The sequence below is a fragment of the Phoca vitulina genome, unplaced genomic scaffold (assembly GCF_004348235.1).
Source record: "Phoca vitulina isolate PV1807 unplaced genomic scaffold, GSC_HSeal_1.0 scaffold19, whole genome shotgun sequence".
NCBI classification, from domain to species: domain Eukaryota; kingdom Metazoa; phylum Chordata; class Mammalia; order Carnivora; family Phocidae; genus Phoca; species Phoca vitulina.
Window position 1 is genome coordinate 13,716,471 of NW_022589722.1, and position 18,768 is coordinate 13,735,238.

Sequence of the window (18,768 nt, forward strand, 5' to 3'; positions counted from 1 at the left end):
TCCTGTCCTTGTATGACCGTCTCCCCTTGAGTGTGGCAGGACCTATGGCTTGTTTGTAACCAAAAGAATTTGCTAAAGGTGACAGAAAATGTACATAATTATTTGTACTTAAGTATGTGATTATATTACAAAACATTATAGCACCTACCTTGATGGAGACTCTCTCCTTTGCTGGCTTTGAGGAAGCAAACAGCCATGGTCAGAATGCCTCATGACCAGGAACTACAGGAGGCTTCTAGGAGCTGAAGCCGACCTCTAGCTGACAGCCAGCAAGAAACTGAAGCCTTCAGTCCTACAGCAAGGAACCAAATTCTGCCAACAACCTGAGTAAACCTGGAAACTGTTCCTTTCCCAGGCAAGCCTCAGTGGAGAACCACCTCTTGGCAAACACCTTGATTCAAGTTTTGTGAGATCTTCAGCAGAGGGCCCACAGAAACTAAATGCATGTTGTTTAAGACTAAATTTATGGTAATATTGTTGTTACAGAGCAAAAGATAAACAAATATACCTTCATTCTTTTTTTTTTAAGATTTTATTTTTTTACTTGAGAGAGAGAGAGCACACAAGAGAGCACAAGCAGGGAAGCAGCAGAGGGAGAGGGAGAAGCAGACTCCCACTGAGCAGGGAGCTCGATGTGGGGCTCGATCTCAGGACCCTGAGCTGAAGGCAGACGCTTAACTGACTGAGCCACCCAGGTGCCCTGATACACCTTCATTCTTCTCAAATTGCTCACATATCATAAGGGGCAAATTCAAGTATCCTAAACGTCAGGTCACCACTGGTAATATGAAACCCCCAGCCTACACACAAGAGAAAAGCAGAATCAGTTACACAGTCACACTCTTGTAAGAAGCAGGCTCCAATTTGTTGCCAATATTGCCAGAAGGACCACGCTGGTTACCTGATTAACAGTTCAAAAACTAAAGATCAGCAGCTCTTCTCAGAGCGCAAGAAGCTTCCATTTCCTGACTAAATGATCAGAAGGAGCCACCAGGCCTATTAAGTATGAATGGAAAACCTGAAAGGTCAAGGGGCACCACAGTGGCTGGTAGAGATGACCAGCTTAGGTGTAGAAGAAAACTCTCATTCCTACTTACTCAAAGAAAGTAAAAATATATACCTCCTAGTAAAATACAGCTATTTTGCCTCTTGTCTAAAAGCCACCTTTGCTTATATTTTTTGTTTTATTGAGGTATAACTGACGAATAAAATTGTAAGATAATTAAAGTGCAACAATGTGATGATATGACATATGCACACATTGTAAAAAGATTCCCACAATCAAACTTATTACATATCCATTGCCTCACATATTTACCTCTCTCTTTTTTAAACCACCTTTTCTCAAACGCAGTGAGGCCCTGTTTGGGACATGCATTCATTATAAATGAGCCAGAGTAAGCCTACTACCATCTGAAGGTTCTTACCATTACTTTTTCAGAAGTCCCATCACCACGGGCTCATTGCAGCACAAATATTTTCACAAAGAGTGGAAGTGGTATATTAATACAATTTTATCAGGATAATACATGTACTAAAAACAATTAACAGTATTTATTTTTTTTTATTATCCAGCAATGAGAACCGGAAAAGTATTCAACTGTCACTGTACTTATTTAACGTTCACTTTTTAAAGAGTAAAGTCAGTTAGTTATTTGTTGTAAAACACAAAATGTGTGACAAAATATATGCTTAGAGTAATGTAGTTTTCTCCTTTACAAAAGGAGATTCACTACATTATATCATTTCATTTTTCTGTGTATAGCAAAAGTGAATCAATTACCTATTTCTAAATGGGCAGCTAACAAAATTAACTTTTATTACATATTTAAGAGAGTTATTTAATCTCTTTTAATTACACACACACACACACACAAAGGCTTTTTGCAAATCATTAACAGTTAAGAAGTACTTCCAATGACACTTTAGGTAGATAAAATATTCTTGGTTATCTGAGAAAACCATTCCTATAACATTAGTAAATGCATAATCACATTTCCAAATTGCAGGAAATAAAAGCAAAATAATTGGAAAGAATATACATTTACTCTAAGTAAAGCTCCAGGGCACAACCAGAGATGAGTGTGTAAAGCCTAACTTGATCTGCACACTCCCACTGTGCCTCAGGGTATCTTTCTCTGAATGCCCTGTTTGCAAACATCTAGGTCAGTCCCATGGCTTAAACAACAATGTCCTAAATAGGGCGTGAGAATAAATCAAATGCACAATAATGTAAATGAATATATCTCCTAGATATAATGAAGGACTAAATGTAACAATGTTAAAACCCGGCATAGAGAGGCCTGAAACAAACCAAAACAAAAATATTTCTAAGGCTTTCTAAAATAAAAGATTTAAAATAGGCAGGGTAAATGAAGAATAACCTATAGACAGCTATTCTCACCTTAGTGAGGGGCAAAAGTCACATTTGGGTCTTTTACCTGCTACTTCTAAGTTATAAGTAATAACCTGGTATACCAAACTCACAAAAATTCAGCCCACAGCACAAAACAAGTGGAGTAACTGGCCTCAGCCTAAAATGATGGTTCTACCATATTTCTTGGAATCCTTCCCAGAAGGCTCTGGACCTCTACTTTTTGAGACCTGTGACATGCACCAATAATTGATTTAAATCGTTTATCTCTGCTACTAAGATATACAATAACATGGGTGGCCATTCTGTCTCCCACCTGTGCCCTAACCTGCACTAAGCATCTCACATATTCAACAGAATGACCTAAATAGGTTGTGCATTATATAGAACAGGGGTCTACAAACTTTTCCTATAAAGCGCAGATAGTAAATATTTTAGACTTCATGGGACCACATAGTCTCTGCTAGAGCTATCCAACATCATGGCATGAAAAGAGTCTTAGAGAATGTGTACATGAATGGGTATGGCTGTATTCCAGGAAAACTTTATTTACAAAAGGCAAGCTATAGGCTAGATTTGGACCACAAGCCATAGTTTGTCAACTCCTGACAGGAACTCTCAGGGGACCCCACACCTCAAATTTTTGTCAAGTCTAATAAATAGCTGAAAATCTCCCTTTGGTTGAGAAGAGAAGAAACTGAACAATTTTTATTCTATTTTTAAATTGCCAAGATCATATACTAGCTATACAGCAGACCTAGGGATCTGTGGGACTCTTTGAATGAACAAACAAGACGTTATGGTAGATGAGAAATGAAGAAGGGTAAAGATGGTCAGGAATTTTAACCAACAACAAATAGTTATTGAAAATCATTACACCCATAAAAATTCTATCTGATCTAAAAATATTATATTTTTCCTGCCAATATTTAATAATACATACCCTTCCCTCTCCTACTTTTTTCCACTCCTTCTCTATTGCTTACCTTGTGTAAAAACAGATAAAAGCAGCACTTGATGGTAGTAATAGCTTCCTCACTGGTCTCCCTGCTTCCAGAAATGAGCTACCTAAAACACAATTCTGTTCTGCTTACAATAAGTTGCCAATTTAGCAATGGTTAAGCGTATGAACTGTGGGTCACAGAGAACTTAGTGTGAGTCTAGATTCTGTAATTTATTAGCTGTGTGACAAGCTTTGCGCAGTGGCAGTATCGCAGCCAATGAGGTTTATCCAAGGCGCGACTGTTGCTAATATTAGCTGTGTGACCCTGGGCAATTTATTTAACCTCTCCAACTTCTATTTCCTTATCTATAAAATAGTTTTTAAAAAGTCATAAATTTGTGGTAAAAAGTAAATAAGGGAATTCATGTAAAATACTTATCAAAATACCTGATACATTATAATCATTCAATAAATGTATGCTATGATTATGGTAACTGTAGAGTTAATGTGTTTTAAAACCCGTCTGCATATTCTTTGAAATTCCTCCCACTGAGAGGTAAGATCTACGTGCCCTCCCCTTGAATCTGGGTCAGCCTTGGTAAGTTGCTTGTAACCACGAGAATGCAGCAGAGGTGAGACTGTATGGTTTCTGAGGCTAGGTCAAAAAAAGCCATACAGCTTCTCTCTGAGTCTCTTGATACACTCACTCTGGGGCCACGTAAGAAATCCAGGTACTCTGACATTGCAACATTGGAGAGACCACATATAAGTACTATTCAGCTGAGCATCCACCCAGCCATGTGAGTAAACCATCTTCGTCAACTAACCCAGCTAAGCCTTCAGATGACCACAACCATACAGATGACCATAGCCAACATCTGACTGCAACTACCTGACCACAGAATTGTGAGCAAAACAAACTGTTACTTTAAATAGTTAAGTTTTGGGTAATTTGGTAGGTAGACAGCAATAGCAACCAGAACAAAATTTTAGTGTAAGTAGTGATGTAACAAAAATCTAAAACATATAGCACTGGCCAGATCCCTCAGCAGCCTCACAAGAAACACAAGATAAAGATGCGCCTAGCTTGAAGAGGTTTATGGTTATGACTTTTATCTAATGGAGTAAACCCCAGTAAAATCCACCAAAAGAGCAAAAAATGTTCAAGGAAACTGTATGAACAGAAGTATTCCCAGCTTAAACTTAAATAAATGGAGTAAGTAGAAAAAGAAAAGTCTTTGGACACCCAAACTTCTAGAAGTAGGAAGCAGGCCCAGAAAGCTACCCAAATGCAGATATACAGCATTTCTTAAAGAAATGAAAGAATGATTCAGAAGGAAGAAATCAAGAACCCAAATGGCAGAACCAAGAGCAATGGAGAACAATTCCTAATGAGCAGTACTGGACCCTAATCAAGAAACTGGCAACACCTGACCAGCTGGATTTCAAAACTGCAACTGTCTCATGATTGCTATGTAGCTCTCATTTCTCCCATTTTAGAATGGGATGTCTATTGTGGTTATCCTTCCCTGAATCACTACTGTACAGTGGCTATGTGGGGAGCAGATAACATCTTTTCAGTTCATAGGTCTTCATATCAAGAGAAACTATATCTGAGGAGCCTCACGTGCACACAGAGTTTATTTAGATAACTGGATCCTGAGCTCATGCCAGAACAAATAAGCCTTTAAGGTGGAAGAGGGGACGCCTGGGTGGCTCAGTGGGTTAAGCATCTGCCTTCGGCTCAGGTCATGATCCCAGGGTCCTGGGATCGAGCCCTGCATTGGGCTCCCTGCTCTGCAGCTTCTCCCTCTGCCGGCTGCTCCTCCTGCTTGTGCTCTGTCTGACAAATAAATAAAAATATTTAAGAAAAAAAAATAAAGTGGAAGAGGGCTTGGAAGGTAATGAATTTTGCATTTGAGAGAATTTATAAATAATTTGTGACCAGAGGAAAGACTGGTGGTTTTAAAACATGTCTATCTGCATCTTTTAAACAATTCTTTTTTTGATGCTTCTCCCATCAAGAGGTGTGGTCCATGTCCACTCCCCTTGAATCCAGCCCAGTTTTAGTGACAAGCTTGTAAAAATAAAATGCAGCAGAAATGACATTATTATAACTTCCACATCTTGATCAGAAAAGCCCACAAAGCTTTTTCTTGATTCTCTTAAGACACTTGCTCTGAGCAAAGCCTGCCACCATGTAAAAAGTCTGACTACCCCCAAAACAGCATGCTGGAGAGGCCACATATAGGTACTTTGGTTAGTAGCAAAGCTGATGGCCCACCAACAGCCAGCATCAGCTACCAGCCATGTGAGTGAGCCAGATCAGATATCCAGCCCACTTGAATCTTTATGGCTTTTAGCCCCAGCTGACATCTGACTGTAAGTGACAGAGCCTTAAATGAGGCACGCCCAGCATACAGACTACTGCCCAGTAACAAATTATTGACCTACAAAAACATGAGCAATATAGTCGTTTTACTCTACGTTTTACATAATGTCTTATACAACAATAGTAAGCAAAACAATAATGATGATGTCACTCTCTTTCAGTGGCTTCCTGTTATTCTAAAGTCAAGTTCCTTTTATATAATTTACATGGTCCTGCATGATCCAGTACATTTACCTGGTTGTTAAGTAGTAAGTGGTCTTAGCTGAAATGTCCCTTCCTCTAAAATCTATTCCTTTTAACATCAAGTATAGGGTAGGGGCCCCTTCTAAGCATTCCTATAACATTCTTTACTTTTCCTGTTACAGTACTTGGCTATGCTACATATTTACTTACATTAATCTCTCAGTAGACTCTACATCCTCTACAGGTAGGAATCACATCTTATTGACCAATGTGATGCCAATACCCAGTGCACGTGATAAGCATTCATATAGCTTTGCTAAGTATTAAATGAATAACAAGATCATAGGGTAGAAAAAGTAGAAAGAACCCTAATAGCAAACAAAATAGAATAGAATAGGTTAATAATATAGGTAGGTACAAACAATATACTGTAGGAGAATGGGGAAGGGAAAACCTCTCTGAAGGAGGAATTTTGGTGAGACAACTGACACAGAATCAATACAGGAAAGTTTATTTTAAAAGGATTAAACATTAATTGTTTTTGGCTTAAGCAACAATAACTGAAACAGATATAACAGGTACTTCATAAAAGATGTAATCCAAATGGCCAATAAGCATATGAAAAAGTGCTCAACATCATCATTCAGCAGGGAAATGCAAACTAAAACACAATGAGATACCACAACACACCCACCAGAATAAATAAAATTAAAAAGGCTTACAATATCAAGTGTTGACAAAGTGTGGAGTATTGACACTTTCTTACATTGCTGGTTAAAATTGTAAATTTGTACAAACTTTCTGGAAAACTATCCAGCAACATTTGGTGAAACTAAAATTATGCCCACTCTATAACCCAGAAATTCCACTTCCACATTTATAACAGAAATGCATATAGATGTACATACACAAATGTATACAAACACATACAAACACACCCCAAAACATGTGTGCAAGAATGTTCATGGGAGCACTATTCATAATAGCCAAAAACTAGAAACAACCCAATTGTTCACCAACAGGAGAATGTATAAATTATGGTATGTTTATACAATAAAACTATACAATTAAAAAGTATTACCACTATCTGCAACAGCATGCATGAATCTCAGAAATAAAATGAGTAAAACAAGCTAAACAAAAGACTAGTTAGAATTCCATTCCATTTATATGAATTTCGAAAACAAACTAAGTCAAAACTAATATGAAGAATGAAGTCACAATAGCAGTTACCTCTCAAGGACTACCCATTGACTGGGAAAGGGTATAAGGCAGCTTTCTTGGGTGTTGGAAATGTTCTCTATCTTAACCTGGGTTCACGGGATGTACACAAGATTTGTGTACTTCACTATGCAGTATACCTCATTAAAAACTGTTTAAGGGGCACCTGGGTGGCTCAGTTGGTTAAGGGAGTCCAACTCTTGGTTTCAGCTCAGGTCATGATCTCAGGGTCGTGAAATCAAGCCCCATGTCAGGCTCCACACTCAGTGTGGAGTCTGCTTGAGATTCTCTCCTCCGCCCAACCCCGTGTCTCTCCCTGCTCTAACAAATAAAAAAAAATCTTTTTAAAAAATTGTTTAAATATCCTGCAAACCAGTTTACATTCTTAAGGCACAGAAATAGTACAGACAGCAAAAGAGCGATGACCTACATAAAACAGCAAGAAAAAATTCCCACTGGACCTCCTCTGCCCTTTGGTGATATTAAACACCATGACAGCTGAAATGCAGGTGTGCGGGGATCAGCAATAAACTAATGACTGCTCTAGTGCCAGCTTCAGGGGTGCACACACTATACAAACTGCTTAAATGAAGCTGAAAGTAAATAGGCCTTTAAGAATAATATTTTTTCGGGTGCCTGGGTGGCTGTTGGTTGGGCGACTGCCTTCGGCTCAGGTCATGATCCTGGAGTACCGGGATCGAGTCCCGCCATCGGGCTCCCTGCTCGGCAGGGAGTCTGCTTCTCCCTCTGACCCTCGCCCCTCTCGTGCTCTCTCTCTCATTCTCTCTCTCACATAAATAATAAAATCTTTAAAAAAAATAATATTTTTTCATTTATGTTGCTACCCTACCAAATTTACAGAAATAATCTCTTATATTTGGATTTTATAAACATACATTAAAATATAACTATCCTTGGGGAGCCTGGGTGGCTCAGTTGGTTAAGCATCTGCCTTCAGCTCATGTCATGATCCCAGGGTCCTGGGACTGAGTCCCACATCGGGCCCCCTGCTCAGCAGGGAGTCTGCTTCTCCCTCTCCCTCTCTCCCCTTGCTCATTATCTCTCTCAAATAAATAAATAAAATCTTTAAAATATACATATATATATAATTACCTTTAATTATCTGAGACTCAACACTTAAATATTCTGGAGTTATGTAAAAGAATGAAGATGTGAACTGTATTTGGCCCATCTATGTAGTCAGTTTAGATGAATGGTAACATACTGCTAATGAGATCAAAGTTGTAGGTTCCAGCCTTAAAGCAGTCCGTTCCATGCAGAAACTAATGTTCTTTGGCATAGTCATAACAATGCTTTCCACAGTGTGATAGCTTCTATTACAAGAATCAAAAAAAAGAGAAGACACAGTATATGCAGTCAGAATTACATAAATGTTACAAATATGACAATTTAAAGCATATTGTATTATTAGCACAATTATTGTTAATATCACTAAATAAATAAATGAACTCTCCCTGATAAAATGATAAAATCAGCAGGATACCATATAGAAACTAAAATTAGATTTGGGTTATCAAAATGTAGAGGGCAAAAACTAGCAGACAAATTTGGCCAAATTGATTAAACTCAAGAACTTTGTCTCAAGACTACTCATATTTTCTTTTTATATGTGATATTTAAATCATATTCTTCTGTCCTCTCCACATTCCAGCAATCTACATTAATAGAGATTTCCAGATCTACTTGATTTGGAGATTAAATGAGATAATGTAGTAAATTAAAAAAAAAAAACAGAAAAATCATTCATTTAAAATTCTGTAATTACCCAAAAGTTATAATTACTGGCAAGCTTAACTGGAATCTAAATTTTCTAACTACTAGATTTGCCCCAAATAAGTTTAATAATTCCTAAAAAAAAAAAAAGATACTTAAAATTACTTGAGGAAACTGATCCACAATAAATTTATTTAATGCATCCAACTTACTATGAGAAATATACTGAGATGTTCAAGAGTGACTTAAAAGTGTTTCACATTCCACATTATTCAAATAGCTTGTAAGAGAAAGAATATCCACACAATAATACAAAGCAAAAAGTGAGGCAAGTCATGAAAAGATACAGATAAGTGGAACCAGAAGCTGACATAAGGAAAGGCATCCCCAAGGAAAGAGCATTTGAGTTAGGTTTTAAAAACTAGACAGCACAGAATATATAACATTATAGTTGGCTTCATTAAAAAAAAAAAGGGCAGTAGCATTTGCCTTCACAACTGGAATGAAACAGTTATATGTGTAATTACTTAGTTGGTGTCTCTCTCCCCAACTAGACTTCAAGTTCTGAAAGGGCCGAGACTTTCACTTTTTCAACTGTCTCTCCAGTACCTAGCAGAGCATCTGGTACATGGCAGACATTCAGAAAATATTTGCTAAATAAATGAATAACAGAGGCAGGAAAGTAATAATTTGCCTAGAAAAAAAGAAGAAAGGGATATGAAGATCAAACAAGTATTTAGGGCCAAATCACAGAAGACCTTGAAAATCAAACTGAGTAATTTTTACTTTATTTGGTTGTTAATAAGGACTCACTGAAGTTTTTAAGCAGTGCAGTGACATAACTGAGTCTGTGCTTTAAGCAATACATACAGTAGATCACAAAAAAAGAGACAACGAAGGTCTCGTGATCTCAATCACGAGATCATTACAGGAGTCCAGATCAAAGATAACAAGGACTTTAAAATAAAAGCAGGGGCACCTGGGTGGCTCAGTCGGTTAAGTATCTGCCTTGGGCTCAGGTCATGATCTCAGGGTCCTGGGATCGAACCCCCGTCAAGGCTCCCCTGCTCAGCAGGGAGCCTGCTTCTGCTTCTCCCCCTGCCCCCCCTCCTGCTCTCTCTCTCTCACTCTGTCAAATAAAAAAAACTTTAAAAAAAAAAAAAAAAAAAACCTAAAATAAAAGCAGTGGGAATATAAAGTAAAAATATAATAACCACAGGGATATTACATGGAAAAATCAATAGGGCAATCAGTCATCCATTTAACCAACATCTTTTGAGCACCTACTATGTATCTACCAGACACCATGTTAGGTGCTGGAGACAGGAAATAAAGAAGCCACAGTCCTTTACCTCAAAGAGCTGACGGTTTCCCCGAGTTGTCCCAGTAGGGAAAATTGATTGAAAATATGATGAATGAAGAAAAGAAGAAGTCAAAGACTCTAAGTTTTTAGTCCAGATGACCAAAAGGATTGTTATCATCAGAGAAAAGAGCAGAAGGGGATGGGGGAGAGGATATGGAAGTTTTTGACATATTGGCTTTGTGTAGAATATTCAAGTGAAAATGTTCAGCTGGCAGCTACAAACGGAAGACTGGAAAAGAGAACAGAGGTGAGGTCTTACAATTTGGGAACCATATAGCATAAATATGAGAGCTGAAGTCGAGAGCTGGCAAAGATAAGAAAGGATATTACAGGTAGAACCTTGGAAACTATCTACAGTTAGAGATGGGGGGGAAGAAGAGGAAAGAAAAAAAGAGGAAGCATTATCAGTAAATCAGACCTAACCAAGACAAAACAGAGTAATCAGAGAGGCAGAAGGATCATCAAAATAAGGGGAAGTGTTTCCAGAGGCAGGGACCGTCAACAGTATTACTTGTAGCAAAGAAATCTTGGAAAATTAGGCCTGAAAAAGAAGCCAGTGGATGTGGGAACAAAAGAAATGTATTAGTGACATTTGAGAGAGTGGCAGAGTGATAAGGAAAAATTCTGTCTCCAAGAAGTTGAGGTATCATCGAATAATGAAGCAGTAAACATAGCTAGAGCAAACCACTCTCCTGAAGTCTGAGCATGAAGAAAAAGAAAATGGTGGAAGTCTACAATGGAAAAAAAAAAAAATGATGGGACAGTAGTTTGATGGGAATGGCAGAAGGAGAGTAATTTTTAGGACAGGGGACAAAAAGCAACATTTTTAGAACAGGAAAGTACAAAGAGAGAAGAAGAAAGAAGCACTGGTAAAAAGACAAAGATACATAAAGTATTTTCTTTATTCATTCAATATACACTTATTGAGTGTCCATCATGAACTTGAAACTGGAGAATATATACTAGAGAACAAGAAATAGTCCTTCCAGGGGAAATGGAAGAATGCCACACTAACATCCATGCCACCCCTCCTCTGCTGTGTAGCAGCCATGCAATCTGGATAGAACCAACTCTAACACCAGCAACAGGAATTGTTAATCTTGGGTAGCCTCAAAAATCAGCAAAATCATGATCTACCTTATCAGGGTGTTTGATTCAGGAATGGGCACAGAACCCAAGTTAGTCCTATCAGAACGAAACCAGGACTTTGATTTAATGGAAAAAAAGGACATTTCTGAATGGCAAGATACACTGAGCCGAGGTTTAAACTACAGCAGCCGTTTTGCTACAGAAAAGCCAGTTTGTGATGAAGGCAACATCAAGGAGGATAGAACTGAGAGAAACACAAAGAAAAATAATGAAGCTCTGATCAAATTACATCTGAAACCCATCCTTCCTTTGGTCTTTAAGTTACATGATCCAATAAATCCCCTTCTTTGTTTAAGGCCATTTAAGTAGAGCTTTTTGATAACTGCAAGGGAAAGCATCTTAACTACAAATTAGATTGCCACTATAGGCACAAAATTGTTATAAAAATGGAGCATAAAATAGGACATGCCCAGTGACGACTTTGGACTGAATCCTTTCTATACCCTTCTGGCTTTAGCTGTCCAAGTTCTAAACTTTCAACCTAAGAATGCCCCTTCTGTGGTAGTACTTTCTTGAACTTTCACCCATTCCTCCCAAGCTGGTTTTCTCTTCACTGGTCCCTGAATCCCCAGTCTGGGAGCAGCAGGGTGCTCCCCTCCCAGAAGCATCAGACTTCACTTCATCTCCATGCTCCAGAATCAAGTGAAAGGTGCCTATGACTTCAACCACAACCATCTTAATAAGGAAATTCTTAGCCCTGGGAATATCCTTTCTACAAGTCTGTTACTGTGGCTCAGTCCAGAATTCCCATCTCTTCCTATCAGCCTGGCTGATCTGTCTTCCTTCAAGACCAGACTTATAAAGCACCTCCTCTAGCAAGTCACTGCACGTCCCCTTCCCACTGGTCATTGGCTCTCAGATGCTGCCTGCTCAGGGTAATTGCCTGTTAACAAGGAGGTGTCATAGACAAATGCACTGCAGAATGATAAAGCAACACCTGGAGGGGAGTACCATGAAGAACCCAGAGACACAGTAAATTTGCAAAAGAGAGAAACTCTGTGTTAAGTTACTGAGATAGTTAGGAGTTGCTTGTTATGGCACGATAACCTAACCTATCACGATTACTATAGAATATAGGCAGAAATTTTTTATAAAGAGTAGAGATGCTTACTCTGAGTGGGGAAGAGAATGTGAAATACTACTCAATGCCTTTGACAGATGGCATTTTTTGACACAGTTCCCCATCTTTCCCTGCATCAGTGACCTTTATCAGATAGGTAACTTCACAGTTTCTGCTCCTAATGGGGTGGGGTATACATTAGTCAACTTAAGCTACCATAACAAAATACCATAGATTGGGTGGCTTAAATAACAGATATTTATTTTCTCAGTTCTGGAAGCTGGAAGTCCAAGATCAGGATGCCAGGTCCTAGTAAGAGCTCTCTTCCTGGCTTGCAAATGGCCACCTTCTTGCTGTGTCTTCACATGGCAAGGTCAGGAGGAGTGAGAGGGAGAGTGCAAATGAACTCATGCCAGCCAGCCAGCCCTCTGGTGCCTCTTCTTTTAAGGGCATTAAACCCATTATGAGAACACACCTTTCAGATCTCATCTAAATCTCTCTCCCAAAGACCCCATCTCCAAATACCATTATATTGGGGATTAGGGCTTCAACACAGGAATTTATTGGGGTGGGAGGGGGGACACAATTTAGTCCATAATAGCATATATTCTCCTTCCCCCTGGTTTGTGGTTTGGCCACATGACTTTCTCTGGCTAACAGAATGAGGCAGAGGTGACACTGTATGCCAGCTCCAAAGCCAGGCCTTATAAAGCTCCAATATGTTTCCACTTGCCCTCTGGCACCTCTACCACAGGCATGAGAAGAGTATGCTATGGCTAGATCACTCCACCAAGGAGGACAGAAAAACATAAAGTCTTATCAGCACAGCCAATCCATATTTTAACAACCTGCAATGAGAAGCAGAGCCACCTAGCCACCAAGCTTTAACCACTCAGCTGATTGAGCCCAGGCTAAATTAGCAGATGCAGGAATGATAATAAATGATAGTTTTTAATATAACATACAAACATGAGTCTGGGGGTACTCTGTTAGGAAACATTATTGTGGTAATAGGTAACTGATATAACATCTATACAATGTCTACAGGTAAATGGCCAAGGAGCACATCTGGCTCCTTAGGAAGAGCCTTAAGCTAACAAAGACATCAGGAAAATTAATTTGGACTTCACCAACTTTTTTCTTGAAATTCTTGTTTCTTTATTCACCTCTGCTGGTTCCTTGCAACAGCTCCTAAATTCAATTCCAATACTAGTCAGAAAGATTTGTGAAAACAACAGACGAGATGGAAGAAAGGAGGGAAAAAAACAGAATCATGTAGTATTACAAAAAGTTTTAATTTCAAGAAAGAAAATCAAGTACAATACAAAACACCAAAGACAATAAAATGAAGAAGTCCTTGGGTTTGGTAAGGAAAAAGTTGCTAGTTCATCAGAAAGCCATTTTTGGACACTAGAGAAACAGATACATGGGAATTAAGAAGAGAATAAACTGCTTGTAGACTGAGACAGTGATTTCAGATAATTTAATTTAGAAGTTTAACAATGAAAAAAAGAAAGAAGGCAACCACTAGTCGGGCAAGAAATGGAACTCATTTCTTAATAGGGAAGACCTGGGCTGTATTAGTTTTCCATTGCTATGTAACAAATTATCACAAACTTATTATATCTGTTTTGTAGGTCAGAAGTCCATGTGGGCTTAGCTGGGTTCTCTGCTTAGGGTCTCACAAGGACAAAATCCAGGTGTTGACCAGGCTGAGCTCTCATCTGGAGGATCTGGGGGAGGATCCACTTCTTTGCTAATTTGGGCTATTGGCAGAATTCAGCTCCATGCAGCTGTTAAGACTGAGGTCCCATTTCCTTGCTGGATATTAGCTGGAGGTTGCTCTCAACCCCTAGACTCTGCTCTCCCCACCCTTGCATATATTCTCGTCCATCTTCAAGCCAGCAACAATGCAACAGATCCTTTTTCATGTTTTCAAGCTCTGGCTTCCCTTTCTACTACCAGCTGAAAAACATTCTGCTTTTAAAGGGCTCATGTGATTGTATTAGGTCTATTTGGATAATCTCTGTCTTAAGGTCAACTGATTAGTAACCTTAATCATATCTCAAAATCAAGGAAGTAACATCCAGCATATGCACAGTCCTAGGGATTATGGCAAGAAATCTTAGGAGGGCATTTTAGGATTCTGCCTATCATATATACATATTTAAAGTTAGAAAAGGATCCAAAAAACTAAAAGATCTTGAGGATTTTAAACATCAGAATCTTGTATTACACAAATTACCAATAATTAGGAAGGAATCAAGGAAAAATACACCATCCTAGCCTTAGCAAAAAAGGAGGATGTCTCTTCTTGGAGACTAAAAGAATGATAAAAGAGGAGACCGAGAGGCAAAAGACACCATTTATGCCAGCTATTTACTTTGCCAAATTTAGTATCATTTTAATTTAGATACAAAGAGACATATTCTCATATTCTGGGTTCTTTGAAAAAGTTCTTCCAGATGGTTACACCTCCCTAGAGTGACAGCACCCAGTGTAGCTTTGCACATATTGGGAATTCAATTAAACACTGCTGACCATCTGATTGAGAATTCAGACTCTGGAGTAGCTGACTCAATACAAACATATGGCTTAGTTCCCATCAAAGGAAAAATCAAGCCACTGTATTCCCCTCTCTAACACTGCACCTCCTTTGCAATGTGGGAGAAAACAGAATTGAACTAATAAAAATAGACCATGTAAAAAAGATTAGGGAACAGGCAAACTGTAGAATATAAAATTTCTCTAATTTTATCATAAAGTCAGAATTCTTCGGCTAAGAATCAACACTAAGACATTTCCTTCTTAATTCAATTCAATCAAATCAATGCTTACTGAGCACTGCTTCAGGATATTTAAGATGAAGAAGACACAATCTGAGTGCAGGTTGCTAAGGGTTGAGGGATAAGTATACAAATGACTATAATGTGAGGTTGCACAATAGTTAAGTGTTAGAAATGAAGGGGAAAAAACAATATTAAACCACTTTAACTCTATAAAGAACCATATGAAGTATCTGTAGATAAGAAAAACAAAGGTTCAGGAAGGTTAAATACATTTTTTCAAGGTCATAAAGTATACAGTAGATTATAAATTCAAATACGGGACTGACTGACCCCAAAACTCACTCTCTCCCAAAGGAGGGATTAAATCATCTCTGGTTGGCTATCTGAATAAGGGTTTAGAGTAAGGTAGAAACTGTAACAGTTTCTTAGAGAAGCAGTTATTTCAGGTGGAATGCAGAAAGATATATACAATTTTGAAAAGCAGAAAGGTAAAGTAAGAACAATTCCAGATGAAAGAGCATAAGGCACAGAAGCAAGAAATATGGGTCAACATTTGGAGACAGTAAGTAGTTCAGATGATCTAAAACACAAACTCTTTACAAATAAATATAAAACTGGACACTGATGTGAGGGGCAATATGGAAAATTACTCTATATTTACTCTATAGTTAACACGGGGAAAAAGGCAAAGAAATCCAAAAGTGAGCTTGAATTAGGAAGGGCAAATTATCTCTATCCCACTCCCTCTGCCCTCTAGTCATAACGCTAGCAAACTATGTCCCACAGACCAAATCCAACCCACCAAAGGGTGGTGGTGTTGTTGCTGTTGTTGTTGTTACATAAATTAACCCACTTATTATAGGCAAGCAGTGTTTCAAAGGGTGGAGTACTGGTCTTTCAATTCTTTCAGTCTTCTGATGGAAGACTGTGCAAGCAGACATGTTGTGGGCCCAGGCACCACCAGCTACCATTTTCATGCAGGAAACACAGTGTCAGATCCCCACAGCTCATCTTTTCATCTTAGTTTTGCCACAGAAGGACCAAGTGTACTCAGCATGTTGGCTTACTTCAATTTTCTTCACCATTTTCCTGACAGAAGCACCATAACAGGTCCTGTATTTACTGATGATTCCAACTTCTTGGCGCATTTAGCCATGTCTCCACAAACTAGGACAGAACCCAGAGAGCACCCGCCACCTGTTTTTGTAAAGTTCTATTGGAACACGGCCATGTCCAGTCATTCATGAATTGTCAATGACTGCTTTCACCCTACAACAGCAAAAACCGTATGGCCCATAAAACCTGTAATATTTACTTTCTAGCCCTTAACAGAAAAAATATGCCATTTGCTCTAGTCTTATACCTCACAGGACTCTTTTAGTAGTTTGTTCTTATCTAAATATAAAGCTTATATGGATATTTCTTGATTGCTCCATTTCCAATATTGTAATTTTAATTCCTATTACAGAAATTGGGAATTTCGCTCTCTTACACCATCAGCCTTCCTCCCCACTCCCCTCTACACATGCTGTTCTCTCTCAGTATATGTTTAAATCAGTACTCAGTGTTTATACCATCATGAATACATAAATATTCTTTATTCTTGAGCCAGCTAATATAATGATTGTTTCCATAGTTATAAAAATATCTTTCTGAAGTTAATAATTACCATTTGTTTCATTTGCTTAGTTTTCCATTTACCTATTACTGTTTTTTTCCAAGTCTAACACATTTGTCAACAGTCAATTTTTTCCAAATGTTCAAACATACCAAACACTTCATTCTCCCAAATCCTTCCCATAGTCCTCCATTCTTTTTCTCCAATCTGGACTGGGTGCTCTCTCAGCCTAGTGAAGAGCTATTTTCAAGGAACCCTTTTCTCTGCCCTCCTGCAACAAATCCTTTGTTTTCTGCATCCTATGTCTTTCTCTTTATTGATTTCCTCCCTTGTTTTATGCAAGTTCATCTTCCAGAAGCTTTTTATGAAAGGACACATAAGATATAAATGTTTTAATCCTTCTGAGTCTTAGAATTTCTTTATTCTATACTATCTAATCAACAGTTTGTCTAAATAGAGAAACATAAGCTGAAAGTGATTTTCCTCCTAATTTTGAAAGCATTGCAACACTGTCTGCTATAATCTAGTGCTGCTGTTAAAAGTTTGATGTCATTCTGATTTCCATTCATCTCTGTATGACTTGTTTTTGTGTTTTCTTTTCTTTTGTTTTATGCAACCTCCACAAAACTTTTAGAATTTTATTTTAATCCATAATGTTCTTAAATTTCAGAATGATGTGGCTTTGTGGTCTTTTCTCATTCATTATGCTGGATACTTGGGAAGGCTTTTGAGTCTAGAGACTTGTATCCTACAGTACTAGGAAATTTTCTTACAATATTTCTTTGATAATTCCATTCAGGTCTTTTCCTTGTGCTCTATCCGTTGTCTGCTGCCACAATAATGATGCATTACAAACCATCCTAAAACTCAGTGGCTTCAAACAGTAACCATTTATAATTGCTCTGGACTCTACTAGTTGGCTAAGCAATTCTGCTGATCTTGGCTCAGTTTGTTTAGGCAGTTCTTTCCGGTCCTGGCTGGGCATCACACGCATATTTATGGTAGGCTGGTCAACAGCTGAATTAAAATGGCATTGGGTCAATCAGAGAAAGACATGTATCATATGATCTCACTGATATGAGGAATTCTTAATCTCAGGAAACAAACTGAGGGTTGCTGGAGTGGTGGGGGGGTGGGAGGGATGGGGTGGCTGGGTGATAGACATTGGGGAGGGTATGTGCTATGGTGAGCGCTGTGAATTGTCTAAGACTGCTGAATCACAGACCTGTACCTCTGAAACAAATAATACATTATATGTTAAAAAAAAAAAAAAAAAGAAGACAATAGTAGGAAGGGAAAAATGAAGGGGGGTAAATTGGAGGGGGGAGACGAACCATGAGAGACTATGGACTCTGAGAAACAAACAGGGTTCTAAAGGGGAGGGGGGTGGGGGGATGGGTTAGCCTGGTGATGGGTATTAAAGAGGGCACGTATTGAATGGAGCACTGGGTGTTATACACAAACAATGAATCATGGAACACTACATCAAACACTAATGATGTAATGTATGGTGATTAACATAAAATAAAATAAAATAAATAAACAAAACAATACAGTGTTGGATGCAAAAAAAAAAAATGGCATTGGGTAAGACAGGGCCCTGTTCCATTATGGTGAGCAGGTACTAAATCACAAAGGTCAAGGAAGAACAGGTTTTAAGAAAGAAAAGACAGTCAAAAATATCAAATGCTGAGGGGCGCCTGGGTGGCTCAGTTGGTTAAGCGACTGCCTTCGGCTCAGGTCATGATCCTGGAGTCCCTGGATCGAGTCCCGCATCGGGCTCCCTGCTCGGCAGGGAGTCTGCTTCTCCCTCTGACCCTCCCCCCTCTCATGTGCTCGCTCTCTCTCATTCTCTCTCTCTCAAATAAATAAAAATCTTTAAAAAAAAAAAAAAAAAAAAGAAAAATATCAAATGCTGAGAAACACGGAAAGATGAGGATGG

At 38.5% G+C, this 18,768-nt stretch overlaps 1 protein-coding gene and 1 pseudogene across 13 annotated transcripts in view; one reads left to right on the forward strand and one right to left on the reverse strand.

Annotated features, from left to right (window-relative positions):
- Nucleotides 1-18,768, reverse strand: part of ANKS1B (ankyrin repeat and sterile alpha motif domain containing 1B) — a 1,095,895-nt gene that overhangs the window by 1,052,109 nt on the left and 25,018 nt on the right. The gene's annotated exons all lie outside the window — the stretch shown is intronic.
- Nucleotides 3,566-3,760, forward strand: LOC116640145 (annotated as a pseudogene).